Genomic DNA, 22,862 nt, shown 5'->3' on the forward strand with positions numbered 1-22,862 from the left:
CATCAGTTGCATATAGCACCCAATAGTTTTGTTTTCTTAATATCATTTTTTAAAGATTTTATTTATTTATTTGAGAGAGAGAGCATGAGTATGAGTAGGGGAAGGGGCAGAGGAAGAAGCAGACTTCTTGCTGGGCAGGGAGCCCTACTCAGGGCTCAATCCCAGGATCCTGTAATCATGACCTGAACTGAAGTCTGACACCCTTTTAATCTCCTTGTTATAAATATGCTAGCTCTATGTTGTCTTCCAAATCTGGCATCTCCTTATTAATTATTTGTATATATTTTTTCTTTCCATTTTGATTTGTGTGATTTTTTTCCCTTGTCTATCATGCTCTTGAGTTTGTTTTTATTTTATCTTGTTACTGCATTTACTGTGGCTTTTATCCCTATAGTTTTGTTTGAACATTTTTTTAATTAATTTTATTTATCCATTCATGAGAGACACAGAGAGAGAGAGGCACAGACGCAGGCAGAGGGAGAAGCAAGCTCCATGCAGGGAGCCCAATGTGGGACTTGATCTCGGAACTCCAGGATCACACCCTGGGCTGAAGGTGGTGCTAAACTGCTGAGCCCCCCAGGTTGCCCCTTTTGAGCTTTTTTTAAAAAAAAAACAAGAAAGGAAAAAGGATGATTAAATTCAACTAACCAAGAAGTGAATCAAGATAATTTAGGAAAAATAAAAACAAATTGGCAGTAAGCTTTGAGTCCGTTTAGATATGGATAGGATGAAAGGAGTGTGAAAATTGTGATTACCAAAATGCATGTAAATATTTTAAATGTTGACAAAATGAATAATACAATACCAACTATAACAGAATTTGACAAGAGGAAGAAGAAAGCGTAAGCAGGACACTTTCCTTATCTTATTAAAGAGAAGTGTGCTCACAAGTGGGGGGAGGGGCAGAGAGAGAGGGAGATGCAGGCTCTCCGCTGAGCAGGGAGCCCGAGGTGGGACTGGATTCCAGGACCCTTGGATCATGACCTGAACTGAAGGCAGATGCTTGACTAACTGAGCCATCCAGGCACCCCTTGTTTGAGTTTTTTAAATAAAAAAAATTATGTTGACAACTCATTGATACAATGGTTACTATTTGTTTGATTTCTCCTTTTGTTTCCTTGGGAAGTTTTTGCTGTGGATATTTTCTGCCTTTTGCTTATGTGTCTTTCATCTCTTTCTTTCCCCTCTTTTACTTTATTTGAAATTTATACACATCGGTCCTCTGTTATTGCAGTTATTACTACAGTTATTACTACTGCAGTTATTACTACTTTAAAAATGGTGATAGAAATTTGTTGAAGAATCATGTGGGAAATAATGGGGGAGACTAATGAGCTCAGACCAACTGAGACTTCACCTTCTCACTGTGTTTTTTTTTTTTTTTTCCTTTGCTCTGGGGACCCAATTCCTTCAGTTTTCAGGGTTTAAGAGATTGGTCAGTCTAACAGGAATTCCCCTGCACACCCAGTCACAGGCTCTTGGTGCTAAAAAGTAGTGGCTGCTGCTTGTTTTCTTATCTTCATTGCTTCCAAAGTGAACCAATTGATAAATGCATCTTTTATTTCCACTGTGGTTTTCTGATGTTGCATGTCCTGCATCCCACTTATGCCGTTAGGTCATTTTGTGTTAGCCTGGGAGTTGATCTCTATTCTGCTGGAGGTCTGAGGAGCATGTGTCAGTTCTTGGCACCCTATTTAATTGTGGCCCACAATTTAAAATGTTTGGCAGTACAGATATGTCTCAAAGTTTGTTAATTGTGATTGTAGTTATTTACTTGTTCAACTTGCCCTTTTTTGGGTTGTGGTGGTAGTTATTATTGTCATACTTTCTGCTGCTTTTGGTGAGTTTTGAGTTTTGTTGTGCCATTTTTGATTAGAAGTCATTTCTTTATCAGTTAATGTTTATTGTTGCTGGGGAGAATTACGGACAACTTGATTTTTGTTCTTTTATAAGTAACTAGTTCTTTATGTCTGATTGCTTATAGAATGTTTTTCATTTTCTCTGTAAATATCATATTTGCCACCATATATTTGTCTAATATTGTTTTTCTTGATTTAGTTGGGAAGGTAGTGAATATAATCTGTTTAAACCATTTGTTTGGCAGCTGAAGGAAACTTCCTTATATTTCATCTTTGATTATTCTTTCAGACCTGTTAAATGTTTTCATTCTTCAGGGAAACTAATAATATCTTTTGGTTGGCTGTTTATTTTCTGTTCCTTATATATACTATCTTCTTCTTTATAATTTTCATTTCTGTGTCATTTTTTCCCCCTGTTTTTTTGGAGAGTGAGTTTTGTATTCTTAATCATTGATTTGAGCTTCTACAGCATTCGTTTTGCTCTTTTTAATGTGTACTATTGGAGATTTTTTTAGTCTACTGAGGCACTATTTTTCTCCCTCTCATGCCTCTTACCTCCTGCACCTTCGGTATGAGCACCCCAGTGTAGTTAGTATATGGCAGGCTACAGTTACCATAATGCATTTGTACCAGGTTATGTCTTATTTTGAAACATGTTTATAGTGGTGTTTATTTTGGACTCTATCTCTGACCATATAATGCGCTACTACTGATATCTGTTCCTTATGTGGCCAGTTGTTTATAGAATTTGTTACCCCTGTATGGATGTAGGTAGGTAGTGTAGAGGGGGAAAGAGAAGTGGTAAAGTTGGGAAAGGTTTAGATGAGTAGGGTTAAGATATATTACTGCCATCATAGGTCAGAATTAATTAGTAAAATGTATCTGCATAGTTTTATTGCTTATATAGAATCTGGTTTTCTGAATCAGATTGAGTAAGGGATTGGATTAGAGAAGAAGAATGAAACATCTTCCTGTCTTTGTTCAGGTGGTCTCTATGAAGTGAAGCTGGGATGTGGCATGAGCTAAAACTAATTTTTGGCTTCATCTACCTGGTTACTAGTCTAAATTTCTTTTAGATTCTGGATTTACAATTTATGGGGTTGTTTTCCTTTCTCTCTTTCCCCTTTTCTCCCACTTTCTAATGCTTTTTGTGTCTGTGTATTTCAGTTCCTGTGTTGATTTTAGGTATTAGAGAGATTGCATTGAAGGCTGTTGCCATATTCAGCTCCATATTGAGCTGAATATTTCAGAATAGCCTTAGGATCATATTATTAGGTTGCAGGGAAAAATCTGTTTAGGAATTGGATTGGAATAGTGATCTCTGAATTTAGAGAGCCTTTTGGAGAAGTTGGTTTTTTTTCCAGTTATAAATACCTTTTAATTTTCAAAAATAGTTCTGTTCAAGCAAGCGATTGAGCAGTGTAGTGTTCTGTTGTTTTGAAAAAAAAATGTAAGAATAAAATGTCAGCCTTTTTAGAAAGATATGATCCTTGAATGGTGGCTGAGCTCTTGATTTTATACAGAAAATATTACTGTCTTAGTAATTAGATACTCCACTATCCTTCTCAGTTAATGCTTGGTCTTATTTTGTGCAGTGCTCATTATAGCTGAATTCTAGTTCAGGGAAAGAATTTGCATACTTTTATGAAATTTGACATAGTGGGTTTTGACATTAATATGACCATTTTCCTAACTTTCCTATCTCCCAATCATAATGTAGTATTTATATTCGTTTGGTGGGGTTTTTAGAAACTGTATTATAATTAAATTAAGTTCATTTGACTCATTTTACTGTGTTTAAACACTTAAATTTCAGTGTTTTCACCATTAGTTTATCCTGAGAAGTCTATCTTCTTCCCCTATTTTTGCTTGTTCATCTTTTGTTTTCCTCTGTTTTGTTTTGCATTTTCATTCTATTTGCAAAGTAAAAAAACATTTTATTTTCTATGCTAAGAGTGATAAATCAGATTTAAAGAAGCCCATTGTAGCTTAAGAGGCATAAGGTTATAATTGGATTTTTAGGTATGAATGGTAAATAGGGTGAGAAAGCCCCTACCCAGAAAATGGGAGCTTCACTTGGGGCCTGGTGGGACTGCTAATGCAACATAGTAGTTTATAACTTAACATAGTGTGGGGAAGAGAAGAACAAAATAGATTATATTTGCTGTTTTTTTTTCTTTCTCTTATTGTTAATACCTTAGTAACCATGAATTGGACAACTTGTTTATGTCAATTGTATTGAAGCATTTTTGGAGTAAAATGAATTGCTTTATTTTGAATGGTCATTATTATTTGCAGGCATATATTTCTGTTGTGTGAGGTCAAGGTCTTTAATGAGGTATTCTCTAGATTTTATACTGATTGGATTTCATATTGATTGAACAAGAATTGTGCTTATAATGTCCTTATGGCCCTGTGGCTAAGCCATAGCTGACATACTGTCTGTGATTGGTACTTTCTTTTATGAACTGCAGTATTGCTACTTTGGTAAGTGTTTCATTCACATGGAAAAGACTTCCAATCATCAATAAATTAAAAAGCCATATCTTTGTTGTTATTTGTCCATTGGGGCTATAACCCTCAGAAAAACTCTCCTTATGAAAATTAGAAATCTTTTGCTTGGTTTCATGTTTTCATTATCATTTTATTTTTTTATGTAATAATGTAGAATACAGCATCCTCCATTCTCATGAAAAGTTTAATAGTAATTACAGTTCCAGATTGTTTGACTTTGTTACATTCCATAGTAAATCTGTTTAATTTGCTTGCCAGAGTTTTTAGAAACACTGTATAGCCAAGAATAAGGAGTGCTTAGAATGCTAGTTGAGTTTGTATTTTTCTGTTTTATATATTAAATGTTTTAAAGGTAGAGTTCTTCTTATTACCATGTATTTCCACTGAAAAATTTCTCTAGACATACTGTCATTGAGACTATGAACTTCTCTTAAAAATGAAGTTCTCAATATCAAAGAATATAATCTCTATGGAAAAATGTCCATGTTTTGGGTCTGATTCTCTTCCATAATGGATATGGGAATTAATTTGATAGTGAATATGGGGGTGGGGGTGGGAAGTCAGCTGTTCAGTAGAGTTGTCAGCAGGAAAGTATTTTGCCTTTCACTAGTTAGGATCTTCTTGATTCTGGTTCTGGGAGATCATTTGTATCAGGTTGGTGATTTACTTTCATCTCTCTTGGAAACCCATGTAATTTTATATAATCTCTCCTCACTTCAAAAATTCTAGTTTCAAATATAGAATGAGGGGTTTTTGGTGTCTCAGTGTGTGTGTGTGTGTGTGTGTGTGTGTTTAATATCTCTTTTTCCCAATGGGAAAAGGTTACAGTTTTCTAAATTGCTAATGGGGGTGGGTGAAACGGAATATAGAAGTGAAACAAAGTGATTTTTTTGGTAGTTAGGTTTATATGCTGCTGCTAAGAACTTTGGAACTTTGGACAGACTTAATTCCTTTAGCCTATTAACCAGTATATGGCCTCTATTTCAGAATTTGCTTTGGCATGCAAACCTGGGTTTTTGCCAAAATAAAAAAAATGTGTTTGTAAATGTATAAATCTTGCTGTGTAGGCTAATGCTGGATGACTTAAAATTAGAATCAATTGTTTTCTGAAAGAAAATGCAAAAAATATAGCAACATTTATTGCCTGCTGTGCACTAGTATCATTGCATCATTAGGATCTTAAATCTAAGAACTGTTAGCAGGTAATTCAAAAATTTTGATATGTTTGATGTATCAAGTTTAATAGTTTAGAAACTTTTACTAACTTCCTACATCTTCAAAAAACAGATTTAGAAGAATGACAGTATATATTTTTTCATTTCAAGAGAACAGAATATTAATTAAAATTTCTAAAAACAAAGTTTAAAATATAATATAGTCAAACAATCATGTCATCATTTAACTTGAAACTTGTAGTATATTACCTGGTAAAATAGGGCTTTAGTTCTCAGTTGTCTGACCTCTGTGATCCACACGATCTGCCACTGAGCTTATAGGAGGGTTCATATATATTCTAAAATGGAGATCCATATTCAGTGGTTTTCTTACCTGTAGTAGACAGAGAATATCTACTGCCTTTTCTTCACTGCACTGCAGTTTACTTTTTAAAATAAGTGTAAGATAAAAACAGAGTTACTACCTGCTTTGTTGATGTACTTAAAAAAAGCAGGTACCCATATACTTAGAGTGTATAATGTTTAAAACTACACAGGGAGGGATGCCTGAGTGGCTCAGCAGTTGAGTATCTGCCTTTGGCTCAGGGTGTGATCCTGGAGACCCGGGATCGAGTCCCACATCGGGCTCCCTGCATGGAACCTGCTTCTCTCTCTGCCTATGTCTCTGCCTTTCTCTCTCTGTCTCTCATGAATTAAAAAAAAAAAAAAAAAAAACAACTACACAGGGAAACTGTACTAATTCAAAGTTAAAGGGTTTTTTGTTTTAATTAAGTAAAAGATGACAGAATGCCATGATTGAATATTAATTTGTTAATGTAGAGTCTATGTTCTAATTAGAATATATATTCAAATCTTGATAAGGCTTGGCTAGACAAAAACTTTGCTTAGTTCAGGAAGAAAGATTTATTAGCCTTTTTTCCTTTGTAATTAATCAAAAAACATCTTTAATTTTCAAATGATTTTACAATGAAAGTATTTTAATATTTGTAGATAGAATGTATATAATATACTATATTATGAAGATGTTTTAGAGCACACACTGATTATTTAATTAATAATGTGCTCTTTCACTGTAACATTATTCTAAGAGTACAAATAATAATAGCTAATATGTATTTCACATACTGTCCATAAGGTACCATTCTAAGTGCTATGAACATATTTATTTAATTCTTCTAAGAACAGTTACTACAATTATTACCATCCCTATTTTATAGATGATGAAACTGAAGCATAGAAAGATCAGTTAACATGCCCAAGAGCATAATCAAACATGTGAACAACTCATTATAGGGTAAGCAGATAAGTGTTATGATATGGAAAAGCAGAACATGATAGGCCCTTCCAAGTATTTAGGCCACCATACTGCTAGAAGTGGATGTCGAAACTCTTTTTGTTTCAACTAAAAAACTCTCATATCTTTTCTTTCCCCAAAACAATTAAACAATTGCTTCCCTTTCAGATAAGTGCTACCCAATATTCAACCTAATGAAAAGTATATTATTTAAAGTTGTAATGGTAAACATCTGAAAAGCCAGAAAGCAGAAGCCTACAACAAGTGATTACTTTTGGAGGGGTGGAAGAATCTGAATATGTTCTCTAAATATCTTTAAGAAAGTCTCAGGTATTCTAAAAATAAACTCCAGTCCTTGGAAAAATAACAATACTACCAAAACTCTTTCATTTAAACATTAAATAGTTTAGATTCGTTAGATTCAAACACAAATCTTTTGTGTTTAATGAATGATGAAAAATGAAAGATAAGTTAGTAAATATTTTAATTAAGAATAGTGTTATAGAAAATTATTCCTTTCTTATTTAAAGGGGGATTATGGTTTGTAAGTTAGAAATTACTAGTATTTTAGTAGTCAAATACAATAAAAAGTAGTAGTTTGCTTTTGAATGCATTTTGAATGCTATTTTTAGATTGCTTTTATCTTTCATTTATATTTATTTCCAACACCAGATTTCTCTCTTCTTATTCCATTCTGTTGCCTACATATTTTAAATCAGTTGGTACAGGTCATATTAATTGAACATTTAAAAATTTTTCTTAGAAGGAAAATTATTCTGATTTGGACCATATAATGATTTATGTTTAGCAGTGAATTTTGCAATAATTTTGAACACTTAGAATAAAAATTCTGTATTCCCTTAAAAAAAACTTCATTAATGATGGAACAAATATGATATCTGTAGTTCGAAAAAAAAAAAACATGCTCTACTTTCCAGAGCATCAACTGTGCCCATACAGTGTGTATGTAGCATAGGGCTCATGTATGAGTAAGTAGCAGAAACAATTTTTTTTGGAAGCAATATCCAGAATACTTAAAGTTAGTGGAAATATATGAAAAATTAAAACAATCACATTGGGAGTAATGGGAGAATGGAGTGAAAAAGGCTATCTTACTGCTTTTTTCAATTTCTGCAGGCTTCCAGATGGTAGGAAATGCTTTGTCTTCCCTCCAGCCCATCTGTTGTTCTTTAGCATAACTGACATCACCACAACTACTGCAACCATAAAGCATCACCATATAAAAATGGCAAAATTTAGAACTTATTACACAGTTTTATGTAAAGATTATAAGAATCAAAGTTACAGTTTGTTGAAAGATTCGCTCTTTTATTTTTTATTGTTTAGTGTGTGTGGCATAGTGTTTTGATAGAAGTAATGCCCAGGAATGACGTACTCTAAGATTAGAACAGATTTCCCTTATTGAGATGGTGTAGAAAATTGTTCATGACTTAGAATTAAACATAGGATTTCTGTATGTATCATGGGAATGGATTACTTCCTGAGTTAGAGATAATAGTGTACGTGATTTGCTAAACCTATGCATTTGTTTTATTCCTCCCCCACCAGACTATTATATTTTTGCCAGAAATGGAAATATATAATGGAATATGGAAATATATAAATGGAAATATATATGACTGTTTTCTACACAAAAGTTACTTTTACTTACTTACTTATTAATTAACTAATTAATTAATTAGAGAAGGAGACGGGGGGAAGAGAGAGCGAGAGCGAGAGAATCTTAAAAAGCCTCTATGCCCAGTGTGGAGCCTTCCATGGGGCTTGATCTCACAACCCTGAGATCATGACCTGAATCAAAATCATGAGTTAGATGCTTGACCAACTGAGCCACCCAGGTGCCCCTCACAAAAATTACTTTTCTAAAAATAGTTATAATAATAGTTATTTATGCATGTTTTAGTTCAGCAAGCATACCATTTTTGTAGTTGAAATATTCTTTTAATTTTTAACTTATTTATTTATTTATAGGGAGAGACAGAATCTTTTTTTTGGGGGGGGGAGAGACAGAATTTTTTTTTTAATGATAAATTTATTTTTTAGTGGTGTTCAATTTGCCAACATACAGAATAACACCCAGTGCTCATCCCGTCAAGTGCCCCCCTCAGTGCCCGTCACCCATTCACCCCCACCCCCCGCCCTCCTCCCCTTCCACCACCCCTAGTTCGTTTCCCAGAGTTAGGAGTCTTCATGTTCTGTCTCCCTTTCTGATATTTCCTACCCCTTTCTTCTCCCTTCCCTTCTATTCCCTTTCACTTTTATTTATATTCCTCAAATGAATGAGACCATATAATGTTTGTCCTTCTCCGATTGACTTATTTCACTCAGCATAATGCCCTCCACTTCCATCCACGTTGAAGCAAATGGTGAGTATTTGTCATTTCTAATGGCTGAATAATATTCCATTGTATACATAAAACCACATCTTCTTTATCCATTCATCTTTCGATGGACACCGAGGCTCTTTCCATAGTTTGGCTATTGTGGACATTGCTGCTATAAACATCGGGGTGCAGGTGTCCCGGCGTTTCATTGCATCTGTTTCTTTGGGGTAAATCCCCAACAGTGCCATTGCTGGGTCGTAGGGCAGGTCTATTTTTAACTGTTTGAGGAACCTCCACACAGTTTTCCAGAGTGGCTGCACCAGTTCACATTCCCACCAAGAGTGCAAGAGGGTTCCCCTTTTTCCACATCCTCTCCAACATTTGTTGTTTCCTGTCTTGTTAATTTTTCACTGGTGTGACGTGTTTTTTTTTTTTTTTTCATTGTGGTTTTGATTTGTATTTCCCTGATGGCCAGTGATGCAGAGCATTTTCTCATGTGCGTGTTGGCCATGTCTATGACTTCCTCTGTGAGATTTCTCTTCATGTCTTTTGCCCATTTCATGATTGGATTGTTTGTTTCTTTGGTGTTGAGTTTAATAAGTTCTTTATAGATCTTGGAAACTAGCCCTTTATCTGATATGTCATTTGCAAATATCTTCTCCCATTCTGTAGGTTGTCTTTTAGTTTTGTTGACTGTATCCTTTGCTGTGCAAAAGCTTCTTATCTTGATGAAGTCCCAATTTTTGCTTTTGTTTCTTTTGCCTTCGTGGATGTATCTTGCAAGAAGTTACTGTGGCCGAGTTCAAAAAGGGTGTTGCCTGTGTTCTCCTCTAGGATTTTGATGGAATCTTGTCTCACATTTAGATCTTTCATCCATTTTGAGTGTATCTTTGTGTATGGTGCAAGAGAGTGGTCTAGTTTCATTCTTCTGCATGTGGATGTCCAATTTTCCCAGCACCATTTATTGAAGAGACTTTCTTCCAGTGGATAGTCTTTCCTCCTTTATCGAATATTAGTTGACCATAAAGTTCAGGGTCCACTTCTGGGTTCTCTATTCTGTTCCACTGATCTATGTGTCTGTTTTTGTGCCAGTACCACACTGTCTTGATGACCACAGCTTTGTAGTACAACCTGAAATCTGGCATTGTGATGCCCCCAGCTATGGTTTTCTTTTTTAAAATTTCCCTGGCTATTCAGGATCTTTTCTGATTCCACACAAATCTTAAAATAATTTGTTCTAGCTCTCTGAAGAAAGTCCATGGTATTCTGATAGGGATTGCATTAAATGTGTAAATTGCCCTGGGTAACATTGACATTTTCACAATATTAATTCTGCCAATCCATGAGCATGGAATATTTTTCCTTCTCTTTGTGGGGAGAGACAGAATCTTAACTTAAGCAGGCTTCATGCCCAGCATGAAGCCTAACTCAGGGCTCGATCTCACAACCCTGAGATCTTCAGCTGAGCTGAAATCAAGAGTCAGATGCTTAACTGGCTGAGCCACCCAGGGACCCTAAACATATTTTTAAAAGTAGAATGCTAAGCAAAATAAATTTCTTTTTAGGTAAGATGACATATTATGAAATAATTTTTATTTTTGGTGCTTGTATAGAGTCAGATCTCATAAATTTTATTTATTGCTGTTTGGATTACAGACAGGACTTGTGCTTTTTAACATAGACTTTAGACGGTGAATCTTTACTTTTAATCAATAGTCACATCCTTAAGGTAATTTTGGATTGATTATTCATCTTAACCTTCTCCTTTTCTATTCCTTAATTGCTAGTGTCTAAAAACTGGTATTTTAAGAAAAGTTAAATAAACTTTTCTTAAAATAATAATTATCTAGATTACTTTTGCCCATTTTTATGTGCTATAATATAAAAATAGAAAAATTGAACAATACAATAGTTATTATGGGTTGCTTTTAGGGAGATTGTTGTCACCTTTCTTGTGTTATTTCCCCCAAATGCATGTCTTTCTTTATCTTGTATATATTTCATGAAAATTCATATTTATTTTGAAAAAGTCTGCCAAGATTATGTCACATTTGAGTTTAGGAAATGCAGTTGTGACTAGAAGTATTATGTTACCTTTAGTGATATTAAGATGGATTAATATAGTACCTTCAGTTTTGGCAAACCTCATTTTTAGACCATTTCAACTGTCCAGGTAATATGCAAATATACAATGAAATCCACTAGTCCCAGAAGCCCAGTGAGTTCTACAATGATTGGTTTCTTAAAGACAAGCTAAAGTGAATAGCAGTAGCAGGTAAGGGTCATTCAGAATGTCATGTAGCACAGAAACAAAGCATTTGTCTTCCAGTGTGAATTCTCACAGGATTTATTTATTTATTTATTTATTTATTTATTTATTTATTCATTCATTCATTCATTCATTCATTCATTCATTTATAAAAGATGTTATTCATTATTCATCAGAGAGAGAGAGAGACAGAAACAGAGACAGAGAGGTAGAGACACAGGCAGAAGGAGAAGCAGGCTCTATATAGGGAGCCCGATGTGGGACTTGATCCCAGGTCTCCAGGATCACACCCTGTGCTGAAGGCAGCGCTAAACCGCTGAGCCACCAAGGGCTGCCCAAATTCTCATAGGTTTTAGCTCCCCAATTTAGGCTCTCTCTGTGGCCAGGATCAGAGTCCTGTGAAGTATAGTGTTAAGGCCATTCTAGTTTCAAATCTGAGGAGACTGCATTCTCCAAGGGAGGCTTTTTCCAGGGAATTGGCGTAAAGAATGGGCATTTCTAAGAGTAGAATGGTGATTATTACTAGGGGAGGGGAAGATGAAGAGATGTTGTTTAAAGGGCACAGTCTTCAGATATAAGATGAGTAAGCTCTGGGGACCTAAATGTACAGCATGGTGATTATAGTTAATAATCATGTATTGTATACTCAAAATTTGCCAAGAGAGTAGACCTAAAAAGCATTCTCACCACAAAAGAAAAAAAATGGCAGTTCTGTGAGGTGATGGATATGCTAAGTAATTTAATTGTGATAATCATTTTTCACAAAGTATTTGTATCAAGTCATCATATTGTATAATTTAAACATATATAATTTTATTTGTTAGTTATAGCTCAACAAAGCCAAAAAAAAAAAAAGAATGGGTGTTCTTTTGCCATAGGGATCATTCTTATGCAGTGTCTTCATGCTTGACAGTGAGTTGGTATTCACTGAATGCTGGTTCAATGATTGACTAAAGAAATTAGAGGAGGAATGGTCTAGAAACAAGTGACTCTGAGGAGCTTCACAGCTTGAACAGTTTGCCTATGGGAAATTAAGAGCCTTTAATTTGGCCACCGAAAAGAATTTTTGACCGTATTCCATTTGTTATGGTGTAGGTTAAAACTATGGCCTAAAACAAGGGTTTTCAATTTTGTGGGAATTGAATTTAATCTTGGTAATCCTGTCCCTTCTTCTATGGATGATGGGGATTTACTTGTGGAACATTTGTTTATTTAGGTCAAACATTTTACTGACCTTTTTTATTTCATCAGACATAGATGAATACATCATGAAGAGTCTTGGATCCATGTTTCATAAAGGGCATGATTGCAGTTTGAATTCCTTAAATGCATAATTACTCACTATGCTAATGAATATGCCTGTATTGTTACTGTAGCTTGTAGAAAAGAAATTTCAAAAGAATTATGTTTTTATTGGCATTGACTTTATGTTAGTAGTCATGAGTTCATGTATTTTTGTGTACAGATACCAATTTACAGAAAACACATTTGCCTGTTTTCTAATTGGCTGTGTCAAAATTCCTTTACTTCTATATTTTACATGAAGATATTTAATATTCTTAACAAATTTATATACATTTATATCAGCATTGGCCACCTTAAGTATATAACTATAGAAAAGTGAAAATAGAATGGGTTCTAGCAAAACAAAAATCAGAAGTACACAATACTCTGATGCTCTTTGGGAAAAACCTCAGAGTTTTAATTATGAATTAGATAAGCAGAAGACTCATAGGAAAGGAAGAGGATCTATAATTTGTCACAAGAGAGGAGATGAGTCAACACAGGTCAGAGAATGTGTAGAGTTTTATGAAGGCATGAACAGCTTCATATCTTACAGTGCAAACCTCTGTTGTTTCTAATGAAATACTGTTTCTTGAGGTCACATAATTATCATCTAAAAAACAGTGTAAGTGGGATCCCTGGGTGGCGCAGCGGTTTGGCGCCTGCCTTTGGCCCAGGGCGCGATCCTGGAGTCCCCGGATTGAGTCCCGCGTCGGGCTCCTGGCATGGAGCCTGCTTCTCCCTCTGCCTGTGTCTCTGCCTCTCTCTCTCTCTCTCTCTCTGTGACTGTCATAAATAAATAAAAAAAAAATAAAAAAAAACAGTGTAAGTAAAGAAAACTTATAATACAATTAAATCTCTTTAGAATAGGTAACATTAAGTCTTATTTTCTACTTCTCCTTCCTGTGTGTATAAATAATACTATCTTATTTAATCATTAGATAAGAACCTCTGTCTTTAGACCAGATGGTAGTGATTCAGATACTTTAAAATTTTACATTTATTAATGAGTTATTGTTAATTTCATTTCCTCCCAGTATCTTCTATTTTTCTTCATATATCCCTCTTAATTACCTTCTGCTTCTGGGAGACTTTTTTCCCTATAAGAAGAGATCTGAGCAAAATTTTACATATGATTTTCACTTAATTGCTAGAAATATCTTCATGCTATTTTATTTCTCAGTGGAGTACAAGTTAGGTTGCCCTAGTGTGGAGGTGTCTTAAAGACATTTTCTTCCTTTTTCTTGGAGTAGTATAGAACCTCTGAAGCATGGAAACATAAGACCTTGAATCTTAGTTTAATATATTATTTTCTTAGAAGTCACTGAAGGCAAGTAATTTATTCAGTGTTCTATGATACTTTTTAACTTTGATCGGACCAATTAGTAGCAATAAGATTATTTCTAAATGTCTTTCGATTTCGATATGTTTACTGTATCACCAGCAGCAACTCCCTCTCCTTCCATACACAAAAACTTCCCCTACAAAACTTAGGTTTGTATGTATGTATTTCTGTGTCTTTCTTCCCCTTCACAGTTGATGGGATGTGGGTGGCTTTCTAGAGAGGGGTCGGGGGGGGGAAGCTTTGGCTGGCGGCTGCTGTAGATTTAAGGCAGTGGGCATTCTTAATAGGCAGCATCTGCCCTCTCATTTTTGGTAATACAACTGACCCTTTTAGCTGCTGGATACCAGAGCGGTACATGGCAACTTTAATGCGATACCTTAGAGTTATGTTCTTACTAAATAAATCACATTTGGAAGCTTTTATGCAATCACATTCATGCTTATATTTTAAAAAGTCTAAACATGATAAACATTAAAAAATGAATTTATATTCATGAAGCCAAATTTGATTTTCTAGGTAATGACCAATTCATCTAGAAATTCAAATGGTTGCTTTTAGTGTTCATCTCTGTAACGTGACATAATCAAAAAAGAAAGCTATGCTGTGATACTCTGTGCTTCACTACAAGTAGCTTTCTTGATGATAAATTAATATTGTTTAATGCTTTTCAAGTAGTCTCTTCTCTTTTAAGCAGAACTTGCTCTAATTAGAAGTAATTTAATGTTTACTATTAGAATGAGTCCAATATAATCATTTGCTTTGTCTTTTATTTAGGAGCTTTCTTTAGTTAGTACCACCTGAGTGGACATATTGAATATTTGAAAGATAATTGTAGACCAAAAGATATGCAGAGACGTTATGTAATCTCATAGATTTCTACCTTTAAAGCAAGCAGTTTTGGAATTTGTACTTAAATGATGTTGGGTCTAAAATTGGATCAAAAGGAAAAAAAAATAAATAAAATTGGATCAAAAGGGGCAGAAATTCAGAGGTAGTTTCTTTCTTTCTTTCTTTCTTTCTTTCTTTCTTTCTTTCTTCTTTCTTTCTTTTTTTAAAGATTTTTTATTTATTTATTAATTCAGAGAGAGAGAGAGGCAGAGACACAGGCAGAGGGAGAAGCAGGCTTCATGCAGGGAGCCCGACATGGGACATGGGTCTCCGGGATCACACCCCAGGCTGCAGGTGGCACTAAACCACTGCGCCACCAGGGCTGCCCAGTTAGTTCTTTCTAATGCAGAGAAAGTTCTTCCTAGTGTTAGAGAAAGAGGGAGAGATAAATTGCCAATGATGTTTAAGGGTAAAATTCGTAATTATAATGGAGGAGAATTTCCTGATCTTTTTCTCCTCAAATCATTATCTCAATGTTATTCATATATACAACTTTTGATATTTAATTTAGATTTGAAATGGGAAATTGCCAAAAAGCATTTTTATTTTTTTTATTTTTTTTTCCAAAAAGCATTTTTAAAATAGAACCTTATAGATTGTAGACTATATAAATGTTTAAAGAAGTACTAAAGTAGGCAAAATTAAGAAATGTATTTTTTTAAGGGAACCAGAATTTTATGTGATACCTAAATTTTAAAATTTACTTCTGAATTTACTTCTTAATTTTATTTCCAGTTTTTCCCATCTTTTAGAATTTCCATAGTTCCCTCTCCCACCTCCAAGATTAAAAAAAAATCTATTATTATTTCAGCTTATGGAATTAAAAAAAAAAAGCCATAGTTCCAGATAACACTGAGATAGAGTGACTTTCTGTTTCAGAAGACACTGACATGGAAGAAGAAATGTGTGAGAATATAAAACACAGCTATCGCAGGCAGGCAAATCAAGGAAAATCTACCTGGAAAGATGTTGTAATATGATTTAATAATCATATCACTAAATATTTAATTTAGACTGTTGGCAAAATAGCCCAGAAAATATTATAATTGGATTTTTTTTGTTTATTATAGTATTTTTGTTGTTGTTATAGTAGTTTGTTATAGTATATGTATTTTTTTTGTTATAGTAGCTTTCTGCACATATCTTGGAATTGAAGCTGCTTAGAACTTTTGGAAAATATTATACACTATATATTGAATACTGCATCATTAGATTTTGTGAATAAATGACATTTGATCATATTTTGATAAAATTTTATTGATATTGTATACTATATGTAAAGAAACTTGACAATAATTGCTTTAAATTAAATTTAAATAATTGCTTTAAATTAAACAAATTGCATTATTTGGCATGCCTCCAATTTGGGTTTATAATTTTTTAAATTCTTTTAAGTCAAGGAATGATCACCTGCTTCACTGAGATTGTGGTAATCTAAAAGAGCAAGATGGACTCATACATAAATTGGACCTCTGACCCAAACTTGGCAATTCTCTCAGCTTGCCAGGGAAAACACTTGCAGGGTTCATTACTTTCTTCCGTCATTTTGAGAGATTCTATCCCATTTTTCTCCTCCATTGGCTAACCTTTGACTTCCCAGAGACTTGCATTTCTTTCCAACAGGGAGGAGTAAACACTTTTGGTATGTGAAGATTAAAGATCCATGGCCCCTGCAGGTGCCCTGAGGCAAATTTGTTCAGAATTAATTTGGCACCTCCAGTTGTGGTTTGTTTAGGATAGGAAACAAAATAGAATTCAATAGTGTATCTTGAATTTTAGGACCTAGTACTTTTGTTACAAACAACAGGAAAAAAATGACTAAGTGCCAGTAACATTTACTCTTCAAAAGAAAGTTGTTTTTTTTTTTTTTAAAAGAAAGTTTTTGTCTTTTGTCTTTCTGTGCCTGGTTATCTTCAAGAATTGCAGAGTAAAAGAGAAAATTTCAGTGGAAATATATTTCTGCTTCTGATATAGAAAGAGTCAATGTTGACATGAAAGGGAAAGCATTCTGATTTTCTGGGATATAAGCCTTAGAAAATAAGCCAGAGTAAAAGAACATGTAGAAATGAAAAACTTATGATTCCAGAAGATGACTTGTTGTGAATTATTTCACAATTCATGGGTATTTAAGATTGTCAATTTTTCTCTACATTCTTGCTCCTATGAACTAACCTTACTGAATAGATATCAGCTTTATTTTGGAGTGAAAAATCACTGTAATGAATTCCACTGTTTTGAATACATGAAACACGATACTGTAAAGTATGTACTACAAAGAACATAATAAGCTTCTATACAACTAAAGAATATAAGGAAGCATTTCTCTACGAAATTGTAACTGTTGATTGGTTTTTAGTAGTAAGTGACTTGGCTAGCAGATTTTAGGATCTAAAATTAGTGGATACATTTTGCCAGTTTCAGTTAGGCACTTCTGGTGTCAGAAATAGTAATCTGGAAGCAATAGAGAAATCAAGAAACAGAGAAACAAAAAGGAATAGACCCTCTCTTAGGCGCATATTTTCTACCTTTTTGTTGATGTGGGCAACAAAAGATGTATTTTATAATACTACCAAAGCAGCTGACTCCTGGAGTTTAGTTGATTATGTTCTATTTAGGAATAGAGAAGCTAAAAGCAGACATTTGATAATATATTTGATAAGTTCTGAGTATGGTTGGTAAAATAGTACATTCAGAATCATGAAGGGATGCTTCTCTGTAAGTGTCTAGCATGGGCAGAGTCAGTTTGTTAAATACAAATATCATCATGTTATCAAAAACTTCTTGAGTAGTTTATAAATAGTTATCAAAGACAGTTTCTCAATCTCAACAGTTTATTGTAGTGAACCTTCTGAAATTTCATTGGATAGAAATTCCATTATGTCCTTTTTTTTTTTTTTTAGGAGAGATATATTCAGTTCTCTTATTTGTTTATAAGTCTAGGTTTTGAATTGTTTGATAATTGTTAAGTAGGAGAGAGGAGAGACTAGAGCTTCAAAAGAACCTTAATCAGTTCCATGGCTCAGGAATTTTTTAAGAAGCCATGTTTTTATTACAGGGATATCGTGATGTTTAGGGCAGAGGACTCTGGACCGTGTACTCACTAGCCTACTCACTAGCTGAGACCTTGGGCAAGGTATTTAAATTCTCTGTGCCTCAGATCCTCTTTCTGTTATATGGGGCTAATAAAAGTACCTACCACATGAGGTTGTTATGAGGATTGAAAAGATTAATATAAGCACTTGAAAAAGTGTCTGGCAATAACACTATGTATGTTTTAGCCAGCATTATTATTAGATTTTTTTTTTTTTTACTTTGGCAATTGTTTTGCTAAGGGTTAGCCTATAATTGTAGTTATTGAATTAAATTTTTTTTTTTTTTTGCAGAAATACAGTTGTTTCTGAATTACATCTTTTTTAGAAGACTGGGCCTAAGATAAGAAACCTAGGCAAAGAATTAGGTATTTCCTGGCAAATATGATATAATGAGTTACTTAGCAACATCATTTAGTGCCCATTTGTACTGAGTTTTGTTTTAGCCTCCTGTGTTTGCTGGATTGCGTCAAGTTAAATAGTTCAAATCAGAAGGATTTGGAAATTGTGTTTCTTACAGGGATTTGATTCAGGAAGGTGGCTGGTTAGTCTCTCAGATCAAGGTCTTGAACTGTAGTCCACATGGAAGCCACGGTGAACTGGTACCTTGACACGGTGCAAGGGAACATGCATTGCTTTTCTTTTTCTACCTGTTGAACCAGTACTATAACCAACCTGGAAAAAATATTTTTGTTTGTGGTTTAAATAGCGTTCAGCAGTCTTCTATTGTTGTTGATACTGTTTTTCACTTAGAGAAAATTTGGAAGATGGTTATCTGTTCAGTGCTGCCAAATATATTGTTAGTATGCAGACCCTGCAGGCACCAGCTGCAATTGTTTTCCAAAGGACATGCAACCAATCTAGGTATCATGCACCCAGCTGTAGTATTGCTGGCTGAATTTGGTCTTTTACACACAGTTGCACGCATACTAACACTTTTGGTTGCTAAATTAAAATTGAAGAATGAGTACTGTCTTTTGATGTTCTTTTTCATCTGTTCTTGGTTTTAGTTCCTAAATTTTCTGCTATTATTCTTGGGCATTTCTCATCATAAGTATACATTCAAATTCTATCTGATATACCCTTTTGTCAGGGGGGTTCTCAGGGTAGTTATATAAGTATATGATGTACTGAAATGATTTGCTTTGACGTGACCCAATTAGAATTTACTTTAGCCCTGAGCCAGCTCAAATAAGATTGAGCTAATTTATGCCACTATTTTTTCCAGTAATGTTGAGTTGGAACAGAACCACTTATTGTGCTAATGTTTTTCTCTAAAATGTACAGATGTGTATTTACACAGACAGAAAATTTATATATGCTAGTTACATTTTAATCTTGTGGTAGGCAACATATTGTAAAAAGCATAGTTTGCATCTTTGACATGATTTTCTGGTATGAAACATGATGTGTTAAATATTAAAAAGCTGGAGTGGGATGGATATGTTTATTCCATAGTTTTAGTCATGTGGTCAGTTTCGTAATGTAACTATGAAGCAAATAGTAGTAATTAATAATAATGATGATAATAATCATTGAATATTTATTAAGCCCTTACTTTGTACCAGGCGCCAGACTGAGCTGTTTACATTAAATAAATCTCACTAAAGAACAATTTTTGAAGCAGGTACTGGTATTATTTTTAAATTTTATGCATGAGGTAAAGGAGGCTTACAGATGGTAGCACACTATTGCAAGATCACACAGTTTTGGAACAGGGATCCACTTCCAGCTGTTTTTGACTTTAGAGTCTGAGCTCTTAATGTCATAGTGTCTCTTCTATTTTTTACTGCCTTCCATGTTACAAATCACCATGCAGATTATGTAGATTAGTGTCTCCACAGCAAATAGATGGTACACTCAAATAGGGTAATTGAGAGAGTAGTTGTAAACAAGGGTACGAGAGAAAAACAAGGGAGGTGAGGCTGGCAACAGTAGGAACCATTACCATCCCTGTGTGTGGAGGGCCAGGATGTGGGATTGATTACTAGATCTTGAAGAGTATAGCAGAAGTTATAGGAGAGGACAGTCTACAGGAGCTATATTGCCTTAGGTTGAGGCACATAACCCCCTTAGTAGGGGAGTTGCTGAAGAAATACCTGATCCCACTTTCCTCACAGTCTCCTGTCTCTTGTCAGTGATTCTTAATGGCCAAACTCAACTGCAGACCAGAGGCAAAGGGATCCTTTGATGCAGTGATCAGCTTCTTGTGGCACATAGCAGATTGGAAATAGATGGAAAGTTTTTAAGGCAAACAGAAAATATCCAGTTCATAGATGCACTACCAAGAAAATAGTTTCTCAATGTCAAAGCATCAGTGAAGCTAGGATTTTTTTACTTGCCTCTAATCATTTCACTTGCTTTAAAATTTTTTTTAATTTTAAGATTTTGTCTTCTTAATTACAGATTTTAGAAGCAGCATGGGTTGTTACAGAGAATGTAGACTGTGACTGTCAGAGTTACCTTTAGGATTTTGAAAAAATAAACTTTGTTTTTTTTTTAATCTATTTTTTTAATTTATTTTTTATTGGTGTTCAATTTACTAACATACAGAATAACCCCCAGTGCCCGTCACCCATTCACTCCCACCCCCCGCCCTCCTCCCCTTCTACCACCCCTAGTTCGTTTCCCAGAGTTAGCAGTCTTTACGTTCTGTCTCCCTTTCTGATATTTCCCACACATTTCTTCTCCCTTCCCTTATATTCCCTTTCACTATTATTTATATTCCCCAAATGAATGAGAACATAGAATGTTTGTCCTTCTCCGACTGACTTACTTCACTCAGCATAATACCCTCCAGTTCCATCCACGTTGAAGCAAATGGTGGGTATTTGTCATTTCTAATAGCTGAGTAATATTCCATTGTATACATAAACCACATCTTTATCCATTCATCTTTCATTGGACACCGAGGCTCCTTCCACAGTTTGGCTATCGTGGCCATTGCTGCTATAAACATCGGGGTGCAGGTGTCCCGGCGTTTCATTGCATTTGTATCTTTGGGGTAAATCCCCAGCAGTGCAATTGCTGGGTCGTAGGGCAGGTCTATTTTTAACTGTTTGAGGAACCTCCACACAGTTTTCCAGAGTGGCTGCACGAGTTCACATTCCCACCAACAGTGTAAGAGGGTTCCCTTTTCTCCGCATCCTCTCCAACATTTGTTGTTTCCTGTCTTGTTAATTTGCCCCATTCTCACTGGTGTGAGGTGGTATCTCATTGTGGTTTTGATTTGTATTTCCCTGATGGCAAGTGATGCAGAGCATTTTCTCATATGCATGTTGGCCATGTCTATGTCTTCCTCTGTGAGATTTCTCTTCATGTCTTTTGCCCATTTCATGATTGGATTGTTTGTTTCTTTGGTGTTGAGTTTAATAAGTTCTTTATAGATCTTGGAAACTAGCCCTTTATCTGATATGTCATTTGCAAATATCTTCTCCCATTCTGTAGGTTGTCTTTTAGTTTTGTTGACTGTATCCTTTGCTGTGCAAAAGCTTCTTATCTTGATGAAGTCCCAATAGTTCATTTTTGCTTTTGTTTCTTTTGCCTTCGTGGATGTATCTTGCAAGAAGTTACTGTGGCCGAGTTCAAAAAGGGTGTTGCCTGTGTTCTCCTCTAGGATTTTGATGGAATCTTGTCTCACATTTAGATCTTTCATCCATTTTGAGTTTATCTTTGTGTATGGTGCAAGAGAGTGGTCTAGTTTCATTCTTCTGCATGTGGATGTCCAATTTTCCCAGCACCATTTATTGAAGAGACTGTCTTTCTTCCAATGGATAGTCTTTCCTCCTTTATCGAATATTAGTTGACCATAAAGTTCAGGGTCCACTTCTGGGTTCTCTATTCTGTTCCACTGATCTATGTGTCTGTTTTTGTGCCAGTACCACACTGTCTTGATGACCACAGCTTTGTAGTACAACCTGAAATCTGGCATTGTGATGCCCCCAGCTATGGTTTTCTTTTTTAAAATTTCCCTGGCTATTCGGGGTCTTTTCTGATTCCACACAAATCTTAAAATAATTTGTTCTAACTCTCTGAAGAAAGTCCATGGTATTTTGATAGGGATTGCATTAAACGTGTATATTGCCCTGGGTAACATTGACATTTTCACAATATTCTGCCAATCCATGAGGATGGAATATTTTTCCATCTCTTTGTGTCTTCCTCAATTTCTTTGAGAAGTGTTCTATAGTTTTGAGGGTATAGATCCTTTACATCTTTGGTTAGGTTTATTCCTAGGTATCTTATGCTTTTGGGTGCAATTGTAAATGGGATTGACTCCTTAATTTCTCTTTCTTCAGTCTCATTGTTAGTGTATAGAAATGCCACTGACTTCTGGGCATTGATTTTGTATCCTGCCACGCTACTGAATTGCTGTATGAGTTCTAACAATCTTGGGGTGGAGACTTTTGGGTTTTCTATGTAGAGTATCATGTCATCGGCGAAGAGGGAGAGTTTGACTTCTTCTTTGCCAATTTGAATGCCTTTAATGTCTTTTTGTTGTCTGATTGCTGAGGCTAGGACTTCCAGTACTATGTTGAATAGCAGTGGTGAGAGTGGACATCCCTGTCTTGTTCCTGATCTTAGGGGAAAGGCTCCCAGTGCTTCCCCATTGAGAATGATATTTGCTGTGGGCTTTTCGTAGATGGCTTTTAAGATGTTGAGGAATGTTCCCTCTATCCCTACACTCTGAAGAGTTTTGATCAGAAATGGATGCTGTACTTTGTCAAATGCTTTCTCTGCATCTAATGAGAGGATCATATGGTTCTTGGTTTTTCTCTTGCTGATATGATGTATCACATT

The 22,862-nt window shown here is 35.0% G+C and overlaps 1 protein-coding gene across 16 annotated transcripts in view; it reads left to right on the plus strand.

Moving 5' to 3' along the window:
• BBS9 (Bardet-Biedl syndrome 9) overlaps positions 1–22,862 on the plus strand; it is a 433,011-nt gene that overhangs the window by 130,878 nt on the left and 279,271 nt on the right. The window lies entirely within an intron of this gene.

The sequence above is a fragment of the Canis lupus genome, chromosome 14 (genome assembly GCF_003254725.2).
Source record: "Canis lupus dingo isolate Sandy chromosome 14, ASM325472v2, whole genome shotgun sequence".
Lineage (NCBI taxonomy): Eukaryota > Metazoa > Chordata > Mammalia > Carnivora > Canidae > Canis > Canis lupus.